This window comes from Lissotriton vulgaris, chromosome 3_1 (genome assembly GCF_964263255.1).
Source record: "Lissotriton vulgaris chromosome 3_1, aLisVul1.2, whole genome shotgun sequence".
In the NCBI taxonomy this organism is placed as follows: Eukaryota; Metazoa; Chordata; class Amphibia; order Caudata; family Salamandridae; genus Lissotriton; species Lissotriton vulgaris.
The window spans coordinates 1,832,211,965-1,832,232,124 of record NC_141689.1 but is presented as its reverse complement, the minus strand read 5'-3'; positions in this window follow the sequence as shown (position 1 = coordinate 1,832,232,124).

The following is a 20,160-nucleotide window of genomic DNA, read 5'->3' as shown; positions in this document are numbered from 1 at the left end:
TAGCATGATTTTGAAAACCAAATGTTTCGCCTCTAAGGAAAGCTTTAAAGCTGTCCCAAACTGTATTCCTCGACGCGCTAAAGCGATTGGCCTCAAAGAATTGTGTTGTCCAGTGTTTTATAAGAGAAATATATTGGGTATTCGCCAGCAGTTTACGATCAAATGTCCAGGACCTACGTTGGCTGATGGGGTCAGGTGTATTTGTTAAAAAGATGAGAGGATTATGGTCCGAGATGATCTTTGGCTGTTTACTAATTGAAGAGTGTGCTAAAAATGCATGTGATACAAAAAAATAATCAATCCTGACGTGTTTCTGATGGGGATGCGAGAAATACGTATACCCAGGGTCATCTTTGTTTGAGTAATTCCAAAAATCGACTAAACCTAAACTATTGGACAGTCTGACAAGTGCTTTGAAAACCTTAGGTTTACGACCTGGGTATTTCTGCTGAAGTGGAATTACAACAGGTTGTACTTTAAGAGAGATGTTGAAATCCCCACAGATGATGAGAGGGCCTTGCCAGGTTGGAAGCTCTGTTTCTAAAAATTCAAAAACAGCTGGTTCATCTTGATTAGAACCGTAGATAGTGCAAATTGAAATTACCAGGGCCATTTTAGCCACCGCCCACCTGCCATGCGGGTCTGACATATGTTGAACTGCTGTCCCAAGATGAGTTTTTGCCAGAATCGCTACACCCCTTGTATTTGAAGTTTGTGTTGAGCTTGTTAATAAATTATATCCTCTTAATTTCAACAGAGATCTTTTCTCCCAGGGTAAATGCGTCTCCTGGAGACATAACACATCGACAGGGTTTAAGCGGACTAATTCAGCCAGAAGAAATCGTTTAATAGTAGTCAGTAGCCCCCCTAAATTCATTGTTTGAATCGTAAGCTTACCCATTATCAAAGCTCTATGTTTGCCGACGTATAATACCTGAACATATTTGATTATAGATAATGTGCATTGGCATCTCCTTCTGCTTAGAAATTATTTTATTATAGTTCATACAAGCTGTGTATCCTTTTATTTGGCCTGGCTCTTTTTTTGTTTTTGATGCAACCCCCCCCTCCACCCCCCCACTTCCCTACCACCCTTGCCCGACCCTCCCCCCACAACCCCTCCCCACAACAAGAGGCATTCAGACTCTACCAGAGTCTGGGTGATGAGGAGCAGAGCAAAACCTGAGCTACCTACTTAAATTTATAGAATATATAAAATCCCAACAGGGTCACCTACTAAGGGAGCAAACCTAGTGTTACGTGAGAGACTAACAACAAAAGGAGATTCAGGCCTTAATGCTATAACTCAATAGTCTGATTACTGAATGTCATCTAAATAAGCTTTGGCCTTAATCTCTGAGGTAAAAAAAAAAATCTGTCCTGCACGTACAACTTTTAATTTAGCAGGATTATTTAAATAGGCTTGGGCTCCTTTATCCTGAAATGACTTGATCAATGAGCGTAGACGCCATCGCCGCTCTACAGTTGCATGACAGAAGTCAGGTCTTGTGAAAAAAGAGCAGTCTTTGAACTTCAATTTACGATCGGGTCTGGCTTTCTCTGCGACTATCTGCCGCAACAAAAAGTTCCCAAAATAAACTAAAATGGCACGTGGGTATACACCAGGTTTAGCAGGTATTTTAAAAGGGACTTGATGTGCACGTTGTATTTCCAAGTCTAAGTTCCAATCATTTAATTCAGGCATTGTGTCTCTAAACATTTGCACTACAAATGTGCAGATGTTCTCTCCCTCAATTTTTTCTGGAATTCCCAATATACGTAAATTGCTGCGGCGTTGTCGATTCTCAAAATCCTCGAGCTTCCATTTCATGTCTGTTAATTCAGCGTCTTGTAGCTTAATTTTTTCAGTATTAACCATCACCTTGTTCTCATCGATCTCGGTCACTCTCTCTCCAAATGCAGTGCAAGACTTAGTAAGCTTTCTGACTACCCCCTGAACTTTTCGTAATGCAGCTCTAGATTTTTTACTTTCTAGGGATTCTCTTCCCTATGGGCTGCAATAGCTTGCAAAATGGTCTCTACTGCTGCTGAAGAGAACTCGCTAGGTTTAGGGTGGTAAGAGTCATGAGCAGGAGAGAGAGACAGCTTCAGAGGAGGATAATCCCCCTCGGCCCCACTATGCAACTGTCTGGAACTTGCCGCTGGTTTAGTGTGAACAGTATTGGTTTTAGAGTGATCTTCATTGGTGCCTTCAGAGGAACTGCAAATATACTCTGATTCCTGTCCCTCCTCTAAGTCAGATGAAAGCTCTGGGTCTGATTCAGTCTCAAGTTCTATGGAGCCATACTTTTCAATCTCTATCCCCGCTTCATCAGAAAATTAATAAAATTCAGAAGGTTCTTTATCCCCGTCTGCAGTTATGCGTATTTCTTGCTCTATGGTTGCTGGTATCTCAAGTTCAGGGATAGCAGGGGGTAAGGAGGGTTCTAGGGCTCTATTTAGCAAGCTGGCAGTAGTTAGTTCAGAGCTCGTCTTGGGGTTAATCGGTGTTTGCTCCGGCATAGAGATATTTGTATCATCCGGATGAGTCAGGTCCTGACCCTCAACTTGAACCACTAGCTCATCTAGATGCTCAACTCCCAATATGTTGGCACTTTCGCCTGAGAAAGACATACCGAGCCCAGCAGTCTCAAGTTCATTTTGCTCATTCAGCTCTATATTTTGAGTAGGATTAGAAGAACCCCCCAACTCATTCCTGGCAGTATTAGCCTCACTCATCACTGTCAAAGACCCAGACCCAGTACTCACAGTTTGTAACGTCGGTTGTGATGGTGAAGTGGAGAGCTCAACTGCCGTTAAATTCTGAAAGGGCTGACTGTTGTTCAAGAGCTCAGTCTCGTTCGGTGTGGTAGACTGATTCCTGTTGAGGGCACTTTGTTTTCGCCTTAATAAATCAATTACTGAGCCACCTGGAGAGGGCTGAGCTAGGGAGGTCAGTTTCCTTCTGACAGCGAGAGCCTCGTGTCTTGGAGAGCTCTCTGTTAGTAAAGGTTTCTTGGCTTTTCCCCTACGCCGCCCTGTCGAAGTAGAAGCACTGTCAGATCCAGCTCCATCTGTCCGAATCCGTTCCGACTCTTCCCTGACTGTACGAGCTGCTTTTGCGAGTCTCACAAGAGCAGCAGCCGAGGTGACCGCCGAGGCCGTCTTTGGGGGCATATCGGAAGATTCCTGTGAGCAATTGATTGCAGAAGTCGAATATTGCAGTGCCTTCCCGCAAGCTGCCGAGTCTGACTGGGCTGCAACTGACGAGTCGCGGGTAAAGGAGAATTCCTCCGGCTGAGCAATCACACCGTGAACCGATGAGCAGGAAACAAGCTGAGCCCAGAGTGAGCTCGTAGGTAGAACGGCACAGAGAGACCTCAGAGCGGCGTGATTGAGGCAAGTGAACAAAGATCGCTGCTGTGCTCCTGCAGCGCAAAACACGCAGATTGGTAAGTCTTTCACGGGTTCACTTAGCATTTTTCTTTTTAAATTAATTTGTTTGAAGTCGACCCCCTTGCTGGAAACTATGTTTGAAAAAATCGAAGCACTAACTCGTACTTGAAAAAGTTAGTCCATTGTCGTATAAACCGCCGTATTCACGGGTGGAGAAACCTGTTATCCAAACGGCTTCTGGAGCTCAGGTAAGCTGCTGCTTTGCGGTTTGAATCAAACCACCATCTTGCCTTGCACCGGTGGTAGTCACCCCCCACTAGTGAAGTGATCGTATCTCTTTGCTCAGGTGATCATCCTTGCAGATGAACTCTTGGTGGTTCCTTTCAATGTACAAAAAGCTTGCTGTATAGCAGCCACGGTCCCTGGAGGGCCGTGGCTGATGTATAGCTCCACGGGCCGCGGCTGATGTATAGCCTCTGTTTGTTTTGAGGGTCGCACACCCAACTTTTGACATTTTTTGTTTTTAAAAACAAACTCCCAAAGTGTGAGTTTGCTTTTGAAAAACAAAAAACGAATGACTCCCAAACCCTGGGATTTTTCTTACAGGGTGTGGGGCTCATTCTTGTTACTTTTCCATTCCCTCACCGCCAGGTTTTTCCTGAGAGACAGGAAAAAAATGGCTTTTCACAGACTGCCCTAAACAGAGAGGAACATGTAATGTACTTCAACCGATAGCTAATATTAAGGCCCTGGAGGTAGTATTCTGTCGACAGACCTAACAGGGGCTTGTCTGTGTCAAAGGTCTAACTGTCTCTGAATCAGGAGGGTGAATGGACAGGTTGAAGGCAGGGTATTCTGTCACATTTATGTTGGAGTATCCTGTCTACCAAACTTTAAACCAGGCCCTAATATCCTTGAAAGGGACAGAAACTAAATGCTCTAGGTTTTACGGAATTCACACCCTAAAAAGGCAGTTGTGGGTTGGCTGCATAGGTAGGGGAGAGTATCCAAAGCTACCAATACCAGACTTTTTGGTAGGCTAGATTAGGGAAAGGACTACCAAAATACGTGTTCACCTGAATTAAGCTTTTGCACATTGCTGAAGGGGCACAATGAATAATCATGTCCCAGGTGAATAAAAGAAGCTTTGAATCCATTGCCCAAACAATAATTGCACCCATTAGATACTTAAACCTAAGTTTAATTATGTAGGTACAATCAAAATTCGGAGACAAGATGCTCTGGTGTGAAACAGGGACACCGGTGAAACGATTGACATTTATTTTTTAACAAAGTCAGAAACGTATTCCCTTAAACTAACAAAACTAACACCTCTGTTTGGAACACATTTCTGACATTTTAGGAGTTCTAAAAGAATTTCTGGCACGCTCTGGGAAATATGCCACAATTAAGTGCTCACAGGCATTATTTCTGTAACCTGAAAAGTATTTCTGCTATAGTCATTTCTGCCATCAGAATGTGTCTGAAGTACATTTGCACTTGTAATCTTTTTTGTGTGTTCGTATACAGGAAAATACTCCTCTCCCTATACCGTCTTCAACTTAAGGGTTGTTTCAGGATGGAAAACTTCCTGAAGATGTTTGATCAACGCCAACAAGCACATTGCTTTATTTGGAAAAATATAACTTCTTAGAAGTCTACTGCCAGCGATGCCGACTCGTAGGGTTGCTTATACCAAAGCTATCCTGTCTCATGCATTTTTATTGCACCGCCATTTGCTTCAAGTGTCATCAATCTCACTTTTGCAAGTTATATTTTATGGAATACTAAATGCCATATGTTCCTTAAAACAATTTGTGTCGTACATTTGTCTTTGAATAGTCACACTAAACCTTTGAGAGGAGCTATCATCTTTAATCTAAGTAAGGGTTGAGTTAGGCACAAGAAATGCACATCGTCTGTTTTAGATGCCCTGTCCCCTTGTTTTTTTGGAGCGGTTTCTTTTACTGCGTTTCCTACTTTTTATCCTTTCCTGCTTTCTCCCTTTGTCACTGTTTTACAGTTTTTCTCGTAATCTGTCATTCTCACATTCTGCCTTTGTCTCTTTTTCTCTGGGTCCTCGTATTACAGAGTATAGCAAGCCCTGCTTCCCAAAAACACGTACCACTGCCCGTGCTTAACATGAGCAGGTGCTTGCCAGTAGGCAGCACTGGCATGTATATTTGGGGATCGCCACTTATTTTTCTGACTCAGATGTTTACAGAGTTCAAGATGGAGGGAACCACACACATCGAAAAGAAAGAAGAGAAAGACTGTCACGAAGGAAGAAAGCCGGAACGTGCTAGAGCGAGATTAATGGGCAGAGGCTGTATGGTAATGGATTAAAGAGGCATCAGATATATTTAAGACTATTTGCCATGATATTCACCGTGACCATGTTAAATTGCAGGGGTGGTAGGCTTCTAAACAGGGCTCCGTTCAGTTCGCAATCTTTGACCTTGCAAATGAAAAATGTTGCCATCTAATGTGGCACATAAAATTATTTTGAAAATCAGACCATGACCCTTGAAGGTAGGAAATAACTAACCCTAGTCAGAACGACATTTGAATTACATAAAGTAGTATGGCAATAGTTCTCTTTCTAAAATGTCCCCAAAACATTGAAAATCGAAAATAAAAGTGAAATAGTTAAGAAATATTCATATACAGTTAGAACAAATATAAACGGACAGTGTTCTCTCTGCACTTTTACTAACAAGGAGGTGGACGTTTTGGCGCTGATTCAAAAGGCATGTAATAGGAGTTCCCATACTTTTGAAGGCATTGTTAAATCGGTCCCTTCCTGTTTGTAGCCAATCATATTCCTGTCCTCCACAGTAACAGAGACTCCTGTTTTAGCTGACTTGCTGTTGACTGAAAGCCACAGCTATGTTTTTCCAGCATTGTCATCCAGGCAATGATGCTGATGATTAATTGACATTCGCCTGCATTCTTTGATGTAACAATCTGCAAAGTCCCGTTGAGGTTAAGATATAATGGTTGAGTGTGTGCCTTTGTTTCGTAGAGGGTAAATGTTTACTAAAAATTGCCAAGTAGATTGCATGGCTGTGCATTAAAAAGATAGGCTAGTACAGATCGCATTACCAATGTGATCCAAGCTAGTGTCAGCTAATACAGCGTTAGAAAGGTTTTTATCAAGGTTAGAATTATGGATTTTGCTGCTCTAAATTCTTTGCCTGGCAAAGATATAAAGTCATATTTGTTTTTAATGTCGTACGGTAATGTAATATTTTATAGGGGTGAAGTTGTATGGTGGGGAAGGTCGTTTGCTTTGCACATAATCCAATCCAATCCAATCCAAAAATCTTTATTTCGGCCATTAAGACCATAAAAGATGCATAAAAAGACATACAACATTTAAATCAACATTTGATACATGTTATACAAATGGATACAAGTTTTGGGAGTAAAAGTTAAATGAGATAAAAATGAGTAAGAAAGATACATCACAATTATATTAATTGAGTTTAAAATAACATGATGTAAAAACTTTGCCGCAGGGGGCTAAAATTTGGTTTAAGACAGTGGCCGGAACTATCGTCCTATGTTGGTAAAGCCTTAATCAACTTGGACCAAATACGCCACATGGTGAACAGATATTTAGAGACTGCAAAAACAATGTGAGGGGAGGAATCAGATTTCAATATTCTGTAAGAAGTTGAACAGTTTCTTATTGCCATGTTTCTGCATAAAGGCACCAACCAATACTTCCTTGGAGACCTATAGGTGGAGCAGAAAAACAGGACATGGATTTCCTCCTCATCACAGGAATTGCAGCCAGGGCATAATTTGTCCCCTCCATTGGTCCATTTACTCGTGAAGGATTTAAGGGGGAGGGTTCCGAACCGCCACTGCAAAAAGAGCTTCCTTGCCGAGACCGGATAGATAAAATCCAAAAAAGATTCAAATTTATAGGTATTTTTGGATTGGGTAAAACAGTGGGTTAAAGTGCCAATGCTGGGTGCAGTCAATTGGGTCACAAGATTTTGTTGCTTGCAGGCTTTCACTAGACTTTTCCGAGGGACCTTTATACAACCAGTTTCGGGGGCCAACCACAATTCATTTAAGCCTAGCCGGAACAATTCTTTTTTGACAAAAGTCAGCCAAGGGATCTTGTCATTGACGTTTAGATTCATAACATGCACAAGATCACTCCTGTAGTGGTTAAGCTCCTTAGTTGACCAAAGTCTATGCCAGAATCTTATGGGGTTGAGTTCAGCATCCTCCCTGATAGATGATAAGCCCAAGTCAAGACGTAGGGGAAGCAAGGGAGTTGCAGCTGGGAGGGCCAGGAGGCGCCTCATAAAATTATTCTCAACACGTACCAACTCATTTGCAGCTTGGTGTCCCCAAAGTTCGCTGCCATATAATGCAGCAGGTTTTGCTTGGGTTTTGTACATCTCAACTGCGGGGGCTATAGGTTTATATGTTGAGGTGTTGGTGATCTTCAGGATAGCCCCAGACAGTTGAGATAGCCTTATTCGCGAGCTTGCAATCTGTGGACACCATGAAAGGTTCTCTTGGAGGGTTACGCCCAGGTATTGGAATGTTTTTACCCTCTCTAGGACCGTGGAGTTTAGGGACGGATTGGGTCTAGTTGTGGAGGAGGGGTTAAAGATCATATACTTGGTCTTCCCGGCGTTGATCTCGAGGCCAAACTGCCTGCAGAAGAGATCAAAGCCATCCAAAGTTCTCTGAATACCCATGGGCGATTTGGAAAGCAGGAGGGTATCGTCCGCAAACATAATTGCCGGTACACTCCTGCCTGCCAAGACCGGGGCGTCGTTGTCTCCAACATTGGCTAGATGCGAGATGACACTGTTCATATAAAGGCACAAAAGGGTTGGGGCAAGTACGCACCCCTGCCTGACCCCCCGGGAAACAGGGAACCTTTGAGTCAAAACACCACCCCGCCCACAACGTACCTGGGCGAAGTTGCCCTGATGGAGTCTTATGATTGCCTGGAGTAGATTAATGGGGACTCCCATCTCCCTCAGGACCTCCCAAAGTTTTTTCCGTGGTACAAGGTCAAAGGCTGACCTCAGGTCTACGAACACCATGTATAATCTCCCGCCCTCGATGGTCACTGTTTTCCAATAAAGGAGAACGAGGCGGAAGATTTGGTCCATGGTGGACGTATTTTTCCTGAAGCCAGCCTGGAGAGGACTTAAAATTTCATTTTCCTCCATCCAATCCATGAGTTGGTCCAATAAAAGTCGCGAATAAATCTTCTGGGGGACATCTATCAGGCTGATCGGCCTGTAGTTGGATGGGAGCAGTGGACAGCCCTTCTTGAAGATAGGCACTATCTCTGCACCCAGCCAAGTGCAGGGGATCGCCATTCCACATGCTATTGAGTTGAAGAGGATGAGAAGATAAGGTGCCCAAATATCTGGATGGGACCTAAGAGGTCGCCAGGTAGTTTATCAAGGCCAGGGGCCTTGCCCATTGCTAAGCCATCTATTGCACTGGCCACTTCCCCTAGCGTGAACTCCAGAGTATCTCCAGGGAGGGAGAGGAGTGTTGCAATAGTGGCATCAGTGTTTTCTAAATCATCTGCGTAAAGTTTCCCAAAATGGTCTTCCCATATATGTGCAGCTATATTGGGTTCGACCGCAGCTTTGGGTTCCCCTGAGCCAGTGGAGACTATGGACCAAAATCTTCTAGTGTCCTTGGCTATTAATGCTGCTGAGAGATCATGCCATCTATCCCAGTCCCAGTCTGACCTCGCACGGGCCATAATGTCCTTGTAAAGTTGTCGCAAGGCAGACACCCTATTACGGGGGGCAACCTCTTTGACTGCAGCAATAAGATCAGATTTAGCCTTTCTGCAGTCCCAGTTGTACCAAGTGGAAGTTCTGGTTTTATGCTTGGGTTTGGGTACCTCTGGATAGAGGACCTCTCCCAGAGTTCCCACTAAGTCCTCGTGTATGGAGGGTAAGGTTTTGGATAGGTCCTGAGCACTGGAGCGACTAATTACTTCTTCCAAAGCCTCAAATCTTGGGAGAACAAGGCTGTAAATTTTCCCAATATTTTCTTCCGACTTGGAGAATTTCTGCCCGTTCATCTCCTTTCCCCGGAGAGGAGAGTCCGGTGGACTCAGGAAGCTAGTGCAAGGTAAGTGAGAGGGCATTATGATCACTGTCAGTGCGGGGGATTATAATAAAGTCCTCAACCTTTGGCCACAGACTGGTATCAACAAAAATGTAGTCCAGTCTTGACTCCTGGTTTGGTCTATTAAATGTGCATTTTGAAGGGGTGTCTGAGGGTGTGCGACCATTGCAAGCTCTCAGCGCATAGTTGAGAGTTAGCAACATGATTTGAACCGCAAGTGGCGACCAGGCTCTGGGATGGGGGGATTGGCACGGTGGTATACCCCAGTAATCGTCTTCTGCCATGAGGGCCCCTTCCCTCAAGCCCTCTAAGGGTTCAAAATGACAGTTGAGATCGCCACCCAAGATCACCTTATAATCTGTCGGCAGCTGACTCAAAAAAGATGCAAGGTCTTCTAATGTAGTAGACTCCGCCGTTGGTCCTACTGGGCGGGAATAAACATTTATTATTGCCAACTTCGGGGCGCCTGTCCAGGTTAGTAAAACACACTGGATATCATGGGAAAGCGTGGCTATACTTTCCGCTACACACCCAGTGTGAGATGCTATCCACACCGCCAGACCGCCTGAGGGCCTTCCCCTTCCATTCCAAGTAGCAGGGATTTCAAATACAGCATAACCAGTCTTGTGGACCGGTTCCCTCACCCATGTCTCTTGAAAGAGGCAGATCTCGTTATTATTTATCAGAGAATCCCATTCTTCAGTTTGCATTTTGTTGAGAATCCCTGCAACATTCCATGAAAGTACCCTCAGGGCTCTGGACTTAGTATGGAGTGTAGGGCCTTGGCCCTCGGAAGTAACTCCACCACTGCGTACATGGAAGCTGGAGAGCCGTGTGGGGGGAGATAAACTGTGTTTGCTTCCCGCTAGATGGGTTAGGGTTATGCCATAGTCATCTCCAAGCAGTTGCCGGGGAAGGTTAAAAGCTTGAGCAACAGAATTACTGTGATGTTCACTTGAGGCCCCCTCAGCAGTAGAGTGACCAGGGGAGCACCCCTCGAGTCAATCACAAAAGTCTAAGCCAGAGAATGCTTCAAATCTGTTGCTAACTTCCAAAGGTGTGAAAGGAAGCAAGTGGTCCATCCCCCCCAATTGGGAGGAGTGGTCCAAACTCCTATAGTTGGAACCATAGCCCCTCTGAGGGACAGATCCCCACCTATGAGCATTCTTTTGGATCAAGGGGTCAGGGTGCAAGGGAAGATAGTGGTTGTTTTGATTAGGGCCATTAAGGCCTGTCGAGGGCATAGAGGGCCATGGACATGACAGGGGGGCCACTAGAGCTCTAGGATAAAAATAGGTGAGATCACACGGCATGATGTATTTGCCAAGATTCCCTGGCATCCAGCTCAGAATGTGCCTAACAGCTTCCGGGTCCCTGAAGTTGATCACAATCAGGTCGCCATCTATGTCTTTCACCCGCCCCCCCAACCAAGGGAGTCGGCGCACATGCACTATGTCCCCATTTACATTCCCAGGGAGTGGTCTGTTCTTAGACAGCCAATACATGGTCTTATTTTTAAGTTGTTGTGGGCCTTCTCGCTTGTCAGGGTCAAGGGTGGGAACACCCGTGAGCACCACTACATAAGGTAGTGATTCTGGAGGCAGTTCAACCTGGGGGATCCTGCGTTTTTGGACTATACTAGGGGGTTCCCTCTCTTCAACCGTCTGGATTGGTCTAGGTATCATGTTATTTCCGCCCTTGGGAATGGCACCAGTCAGGTGCATGTCAGATCTAGAATCATTTTTGGAAGTTGAAGTTCCCAAGGGATTGTTGGCCACTTTTTTGGTAGGGTGATTGGCCACGGGGAGAGAGGCCATTGTGGCAATGGTAGAGGTTATATGAGCCGCCTTAGCTAGGTTAGAGGAAGTTGGGAGGGGCTTCTTGGGTACAGAGGGTTTTAAACTATTTGATGAGCTGGCTAAAGCTGTCACTGTAGTGGATACGGGAACAGCCATCTGGTTGTCCAGTTTATTGTGACTGGTCTGCTCCAGATTACCTAACCGCTCTTCAATGGCCCGTAATCTGTCCATGATTGGGGAAGTGAGCGTCCTGAGCATTTGCCCAAGAAACTCCAAGGTGGGGGCAAGCGGGAGGATCTCCTCAGAGTTTGAATTTGGAGGGGTAGTGGCTACTAAGGGAGATGGAGTGTCTTGTACGGTCACTGATGGAGTATCGAGTCTTGTGCCTTCAGTTGATTTAGAAGCAGAAGCAGAAGCTGTAGCTGTCCCCCCCCCCTTGCCCTTACCAAATTCAGTATGACTAATTTTGCCTTTATGTATGGAGCCCCCCTTCCTCATTCTCTTTTTGGGCGGAGGACCATGATTTATCTGAGCCACAACCTTCCCCTGCTGATTTTTGGGGATTGTTTTTCCAATTTGGATGGAAGCTGGCGGGGGATTCGGGGCTACATCAGAATTACCAAGTGGTGGGGGGGGCAGGAGGAGATGGACTGAAGTGATCCACAAGAGAAGGTGGTGCAGAAGAAATATCTCTTAAGAGTTCAGGGACACCCTGAGATGAAAAGGGGTCCTCAGTGATCAGTTCTATACTAGGTGATCGAATGGGCAGGGATGTACCCAGGGTGGATCTAGCCTTATGACCCTCGATGGAGCGACGACGCTCCATCCTTTTCTCTTCCAGAGCTTCTTCTCTTTCAATCTCAGAGATGGATTTCTTAAAGTAATTGTCCAATGTGCCCTTGTTAGGATTAGCCCCCGCTTTCCCAGGTGAGACCATGTCCATTGTAACAGAAAATAAACAACTATGGGAAGTAACCCGAAGCAACCGTCGTAATAGTTACCCAGTCAACAAGTTAAAGGGACTTAACAGTCACTGACAATCAGCTCAGCCACGTGAAACAGCACAGTGAGGGAGCATACATTAAGTATTCCAGTTCAGAGTATGTGTCTGAGAGACTCAGGGACGGGGCCCAGCCCAGCCTCACCAGCCACCTAACGGCCACACAACGGCCCGCTCTTTGCCCGGTCTTCGCCCGCGAGCGTCCCGCGTGCGCGTGCGAAAGTTGGGCTAAGTGGGAGGAGGAGGGGGCGGGAAGAGGCCCAGGTGCGCGCGATTACCTGGCGCTAGCACCTTTCGTTGCCTCGCAGTCCCTCTCCCGCTACCAGAGTCACTCCCTCAGCTGGTGTAAAGATCTGGCCTGGAGTGCGCCGGCTGATTCCTGCAGGGTACCAAGATCAATTCCCTTGGGGCAGATGCAGTGAAGGAAAGAGCACACGGGCTCAGGCACAGTTCAGCATTCGATCGCTGGCGGTGAAAACACAACGGAGCACACAGGGTCAAGGTGCAAGAGTCCCAATCCGGTAAGCCAGCAGCAGTGTAAGAGGCTCTTCACACTTCCAACAGCAAGCACGACTGCGAGCGGCTCCCGCGGAGCGGGGGCCGCGAGTCGTTAAGTGCTTGCAGGGAGGAGGGGGCGGGAAGAGGCCCAGGTGCGCGCGATTACCTGGCGCTAGCACCTTTCGTTGCCTCGCAGTCCCGCTCCCGCTACCAGAGTCACTCCCTCAGCTGGTGTAAAGATCTGGCCTGGAGTGCGCCGGCTGATTCCTGCAGGGTACCAAGATCAATTCCCTTGGGGCAGATGCAGTGAAGGAAAGAGCACACAGGCTCAGGCACAGTTCAGCATTCGATCGCTGGCGGTGAAAACACAACGGAGCACACAGGGTCAAGGTGCAAGAGTCCCAATCCGGTAAGCCAGCAGCAGTGTAAGAGGCTCCCCACACTTCCAACAGCAAGCACGACTGCGAGCGGCACCCGCGGAGCGGGGGGCGCGAGTCGTTAAGTGCTTGCAGGGAGGAGGGGGCGGGAAGAGGCCCAGGTGCGCGCGATTACCTGGCGCTAGCACCTTTCGTTGCCTCGCAGTCCCGCTCCCGCTACCAGAGTCACTCCCTCAGCTGGTGTAAAGATCTGGCCTGGAGTGCGCCGGCTGATTCCTGCAGGGTACCAAGATCAATTCCCTTGGGGCAGATGCAGTGAAGGAAAGAGCACACGGGCTCAGGCACAGTTCAGCATTCGATCGCTGGCGGTGAAAACACAACGGAGCACACAGGGTCAAGGTGCAAGAGTCCCAATCCGGTAAGCCAGCAGCAGTGTAAGAGGCTCCCCACACTTCCAACAGCAAGCACGACTGCGAGCGGCACCAAAGGACTTGTCTTTTTCAATACCCCAGAAAATAATAAACACAGTGTCCATAAATGATTCCAAAGGACTTGTCTTTTTCAAAGCCCCAGAAAATAATAAACACAGTGTCCATAAGGTTTTAGCGCTTTCAATAGGAATCAGTCTTTCCACAACCGATGGCCAGCGCTTACCTTCAGCACATAACCGAACTCCAAAAGTACAAGTTCAAGGCAGGAGTCTTCCACTCGTTAATGCACGGCTGAGTAATCTCCTTACCAGTCTCTGAAAGTAGCTGACACTCTCTGCTACCAGACGCTCGGCGCTTTCTCCAGCGCTTCTCCTTCTAAACAGAACTCCCCACGGCCAAACAAACCAAACAGCAAGTCTGGTATCCGCGCTTGACTTCAGCGCGATACCGGGAGGAAATGCGCTTACTTCCTCGCAAACGTGTCCCACGAATCCAAACCCCACCATCCAAAGGACAGTACTCCAGCACCGGAATAATCCAACAACAACCACGGGAACAGCGCTACAAACAGTATTACGCACATAATAAAAATGGCAGCTGCAATTATGAATACATTTCTTTGTCTAAGGTTTTGACATTGGTCGAATATATAAGCAATTCATCTGCCACAATAACAGCACATACAACGTTTATAACGGATGCAATATAAAAACAAAAAGTTATATTTGGGCACTACCTACCTTTATGGTTTAAATCAATTTGTTTTTTGAAGAGTTACATGTTTTGAACTTACCTACATTCAACGACTGGTGAGCTGCAGGACAAACCTGTGAGAAATTGGGTTACTAGTGTACCGGGGTTGAGCCCCAGTCAATCAGCAATCACAATCACAAATTAACCTGTGCTCAGCCTCTGGTAGCTTGGTATACTGTAATCAGGTTTCACTTAGAGGCAATGTGTAAAGTATTTGTGCACGCTTTTTTCGTAATAAAACTTTATTGTTCTATTCATTAAAATCTTTACATTTGAAAAACACTCTGATAATAAAATGTTATAAAAAGAGATTCAGTGGTTACAAAAGCTAAAATGTTGACGATGCACAATTACATAAAGCCAAGAGGGCACTAGTCAATCAGCAATCACAATCACAAATTAACCTGTACTCAGCCTCTGGTAGCTTGGTATACTGTAATCAGGTTTCATTTAGAGGCAATGTGTAAAGTATTTGTGCACGCTTTTTTCGTAATAAAACTTTATTGTTCTATTCATTAAAATCTTTACATTTGAAAAACACTCTGATAATAAAATGTTATAAAAAGAGATTCAGTGGTTACAAAAGCTAAAATGTTGACGATGCACAATTACATAAAGCCAAGAGGGCACTAGATACGATTTTTCATGATTTTACTAGTGGCATGCATTTTCTGTAAGAAATGCATGCTAACAGGGACACAGAATTGCGTCATTACTAAAAAACCCTTGCCATAAAAAACAGTAAAAATACAGCATAGGATAAAATTATGACTTCCAGCTGCACTAGTCCAGAGGGGAAACATCATTTACTCCGAATCCATTACCACGACTTACGTTTACAGCAGGTCACTTACCACGCAAACGTCTTTTCACCGCTGGTGCATTCCACGAACGTCTTTACCATGCAACACAAGCTTCATCATTTCCAGTTTTCGTTCCTTCGCCCTGCGTGTATATCATTAGGAGAAAGGGACAATAAAAAAGGGGGCTGGGGGGGGGGTCTCCCCCTCCCAAAAAAAGCGGAATAAAAAAAAAGAAGAAAACGTAAAAAAAAAAAACGCTATTCAGTGCCAAAGGAGAGAAAGGAAAGTGCCTCAACAACGACGTGGCGTGTACGTCAAAATAGAAGTCCTATCTCTATTTTGAAAGACGTGTTTTGACGCTGGAAACATTAGAAGTATCGTAACGTAAAAATGGTGGTGTACAATCGTGCGTGCTCAAATGCTGCGTGGTAAAGAGACTTGGGAACTAAAATTCTCGTGGTAATGCCATGCGTGGAACTTGTAATCGTGGTAAAATCATATATTCGTCCAGAGAGGTCCGACTATCAGTGCCATTCATTTTGGTGCTCTGTTTGTAAGAAGGATAGCCCCTCCATAGAGAAAGAAAAACTCTAGAGCCATGCCAAAACTTGGAGCCATGAGATAAGCAGCCAGTATTCCATGCATGACCGCTAACAGATTAGTTAAGAAAAGGTGACAATTTGTGCAACACTTAAAACAGTAAAACAGTGAAAACACACCACACAGAGAGGAGTCTCCATATACCATGGCAAGTCTCCTTGAGGAACTTGACGTAGATATGGATTGTTCAATTACCAGTGGTCTAAAAAATAAATCCAGATGGACTCCCACTCTCCCGGGTGGGAATTCAGTAGAAACTTTTTACAAAAGGGTCTTACAAGACCTTGAAGAGTGGGACTTTAAAACCACCAAGAAACACCGGGGTGGGTTTTTTAATGACAACCTTACTCAAGGGGAGAGATTGGCTTTAAATAATCTAAGCAACGATCAAATGATTCTGATAAGGGAGGCGGATAAAGGAGGAAATGTGGTGGTGATGAACAAGACTGACTACATTATTGAAATGTTATCTCAACTTGCTGACACTGATTGTTATGAGCTTATGTCTTATAACACGACAGGACAATTAGGAACAATGATCAATAAACACCTGGTTGAGTGGCACTCCCAGGGTTTACTTGATGATGATGAATTAGCCTATTTTAAGGTTTTTAGGCCTACTTACCCTTACCTATATACTTTGCCAAAGGTACATAAAAAACGAGACTTTCCTCCAGGTAGACCTATTATTTCAGGTATCGGGGTCCCACTGAAAAATTGTCTGAATATGTGGATGTATTTTGGGCCCTTTGGTACGTAAATTACCGAGTTATATACAGGACTCTAAACACATCTTGAGTATCTTAGCGGATTTAGACTGGCAAGCTGGCATGCTTTTGGCCACATTTGACGTGGTCTCGCTTTATACCAACATCGACCCAGAATTGGGATTACAAGCAGTAACAGGGATGTTGAGCACACGACCAGTCACGGAGTGTCAACACAATGAAATGTTGATTAGAATGATGCAAATAATTTTGCACAATAACTTCTTATTTGAGGGTAATTGGTACAAACAGACCAGGGGGGTAGCAATGGGGTCTAAATTTTCCCCCTCCTTTGCTTGCCTTTTTCTGGGGTGCTTGGAAAAAGATTGGATTTGGGGGGACAAAGGCTACATCTGGATTGACAAGATACTTTACTGTGGCAGATACATCGACGATTGTCTCATCCTGTGGGCTGGTACACATGATGAATTACTGCAATTTTCAGAGTACATGAATAACAACTTATATGGGATGCAATTTACGATGGAATCTAGTAGTACACATATCTCCTTCCTGGATATAGAATTGTACATAGAGGGTGATAAGCTTAAGAGCAAATTGTTTAAGAAAGGCAATGCGTGTAATTTTATCTTACACGCCAATAGCTCACACCCAATACACCAGATCAGTGCTATACCCTTTGGGGAATTTGTCAGAGCTAGACGCAATTGCAGTGAGGAGGGAGATTTTGAAACTTGTATTGAGGACATGCAACAACGATTTGAGAAGAGAGGCTATTCACCTACCATTCTCAAAAAAGCAAAGAATAGGATTAAAAAGGTCAAGAGGATTGATACACTTAAACCTAAGTCTACACTCAATGAGAAAGGAGATGTAATTCGACTGGTCACTGATTTTAATGAATTTAGCCATGTTCTTCGCAGAAGCCTCAAGAAACATTGGGGGATTCTTAAGGCTGACAAAACACTGACCCCACATATTAGTAGACAACCACAAATTACCTTCAGGAGAAGCAGGACTCTACGGAATAGACTTAGCCCTACGGTACCCAGGATAGGGAGAATTGACTCCTGGTTGAGTTCCCCACACCTGGGTTTTTACAAATGTGGATTTTGCGTGGTATGCCGGTGGGCGAAACACAAGATCAAAAAAAAAAACATTTCAAGGGTTGTGACAACAAAACCTATGATATTCGGACGAATATCAACTGTTTGACCAAATTCGTAGTCTACATTATTGAATGCAAATGTGGGCTCCAGTACGTAGGCAGTACCATCAGGAGCCTGAAGGATAGAATCGGAGAGCATGTCAGAGCCCTATTACAACAAGACGCCAGATATCCAGTAGCAATTCAATATAGCATATGCCAGGCACAAGGACCCAAAAAGGAGTTTGTTTTCTTTGGAATAGATCACATCCCCATAAATATCAGAGGTGGTAATAGGGAATTACGCCTGAGGCGCGCAGAAGCATTCTGGATCATGAGGTTGCATATAGTGGGGCGGGGACTCAACTGTGATCCAGAGATGCAATTTTTCTTATGCGATTAGGGTCTTGATTAGGAATTAACCGATACTGGTTGAGATTACAGACAACGATGATGACTCTTCTGGTCCATTAGATGGTTTCCTTGCACTTAAACAACTCTGAGGAATAATCTTTCGCATAGGACTAGGGAGGCAGCGCAGATTATGGACTAAATTTGATGCACCACGGGGAGTATATGTTGTGAACTCTCACGTGAATGCACAAATTTGGTGAATTGCTTCACAGTACATGTATGTGCTTGTTAATATGATTAAGCAAACTCCTTTTGTATTTTACTTATTCAATTTTTTTAATCTCTTCTGTCCTTTTACATAATTATATTTATGGACCACTTTCCTCTGTTTGGTTTTCTTTGTCCGTGTGGCCTTAATGTTGGCTTGGTGTCATGAATTTATATAATCTTTTGTATTGCTCGGATCATCACCTACTTAACATAATGACTCTTTCAGATATTAGGAATGGATAAACTCAGCATTTTTACATATCAATTGTGGTCGGATGGATGTGCACGCGGATGTTATATAATGTGCAGACTTTATTAGAATCATATTGACATTTGTACACTTGACTAGCGTGTACATTCAATATCGCACCGGGCATGACTTTAGACCGGGATCGGGGCAGCGCTCTAGTCTTTTGTCCTGCGTTTATACTTATATACTACTTCCTGGTCGGACCTGTTTCACTTCCGGGTTTCAGATGCCAGTTTAGCGAGGGCGATTGTGCCAGAGGTAAATTCTTATGACCTTACAATATATTTTAACTTTATTGAGGCAAATTGGACGATTATTATTGGCGTTTTTCCTCAGGGTGATACACGGAATAATTATTTGTAACAACACGTTTTTTCAGAATTTCGTGCCACACGTACCCATGGGTTACGGACTAAATTTTGGAATAACACTATTTGGATACGACCATACCTACTTGAATTTTGGAACTATATGGATTAGGCTAGCGCATTGGATTGGTTTTTATACACAGCGGGTAAGATATTCTGAGTTTCCCGATATCCCTAGAGTTTGCAATTATGGTTGACTGCTTATATTAACAATTTAAAGTGTTGTGATTGCCGGGGAGGGTCACTTATTTATCAAATATGATAGTCGTGACTAGAGGCACTGCCCTTTCGATAAGTATCGAGTCACACACCTTACTTGAACAATCGATTATTTCAATGGGCAAGACGGTTACGTTGTACGTTTGACGGATTGGCTTATATTGGTAGTAGCTCACAATCATCATGCGTAACTAATGGTTTCACTTTTACTTGGGTAGCTTGTGTTTATGTATGCATTTTTGTACATTTTCACTGAATCCATTACGCCTTTATTTTTTACAGTGATCACTTTATTTCACGCATAATACAGCAAGGGGTACCCTTCCGGGTTGGAATTATCACCGGAACTGGGGTAAGTAACATCTCTGATGTTATTTTATTACTGATACTAAGAGGGGGGACCTACATGTTGAATATGGAGTATTAATCCCTTTCTCTTGGCGTTTCTTTCCTTTTTTCTCTTTCCTTTTATTTTACATATGTGATTAGCCTAACTACTGAGGATTCAGCCATTGAGGTATCATACATTTTTTTTTTAATTTGACTTCTTATCACGTGCATTGTGGCTTCTTTGTGGTTTCGGGACACCTTTTAACTGTTTGATTTAATGATGGTTTTGCTCATGTACACACCTTGTTCTTGATTTAGACGTGACACAGGTGGTATTTTCACTCTATGCTGCTATATACAATAATATCAAGGTGATTGCCGACTAAGATGTCACTTTTGGGTATAGACTGTATGACATAAGTACTTTTAGACGTGTGTGCGCTGGCTTGCGACTTAGGTCATCCTTTTGTATTTTCCAGCCCAGAAGAGTTGTAGTTACTGTGTATGTACAGTCCTACAACAAAACAAGTGTCGACTGGCTGTATATTATTGCTGATTTGATGACCTAATAAAAAGGAGAGATATATGAACCTCCATGAAAACGATGTTGGACAAAATTTCATTTTGTTATCCTGTTTACTGTCACATTGTTGTTTATATTCTGTTTGAGTGCGCAGGACTTTGTGTTCATGTTCATAAGGG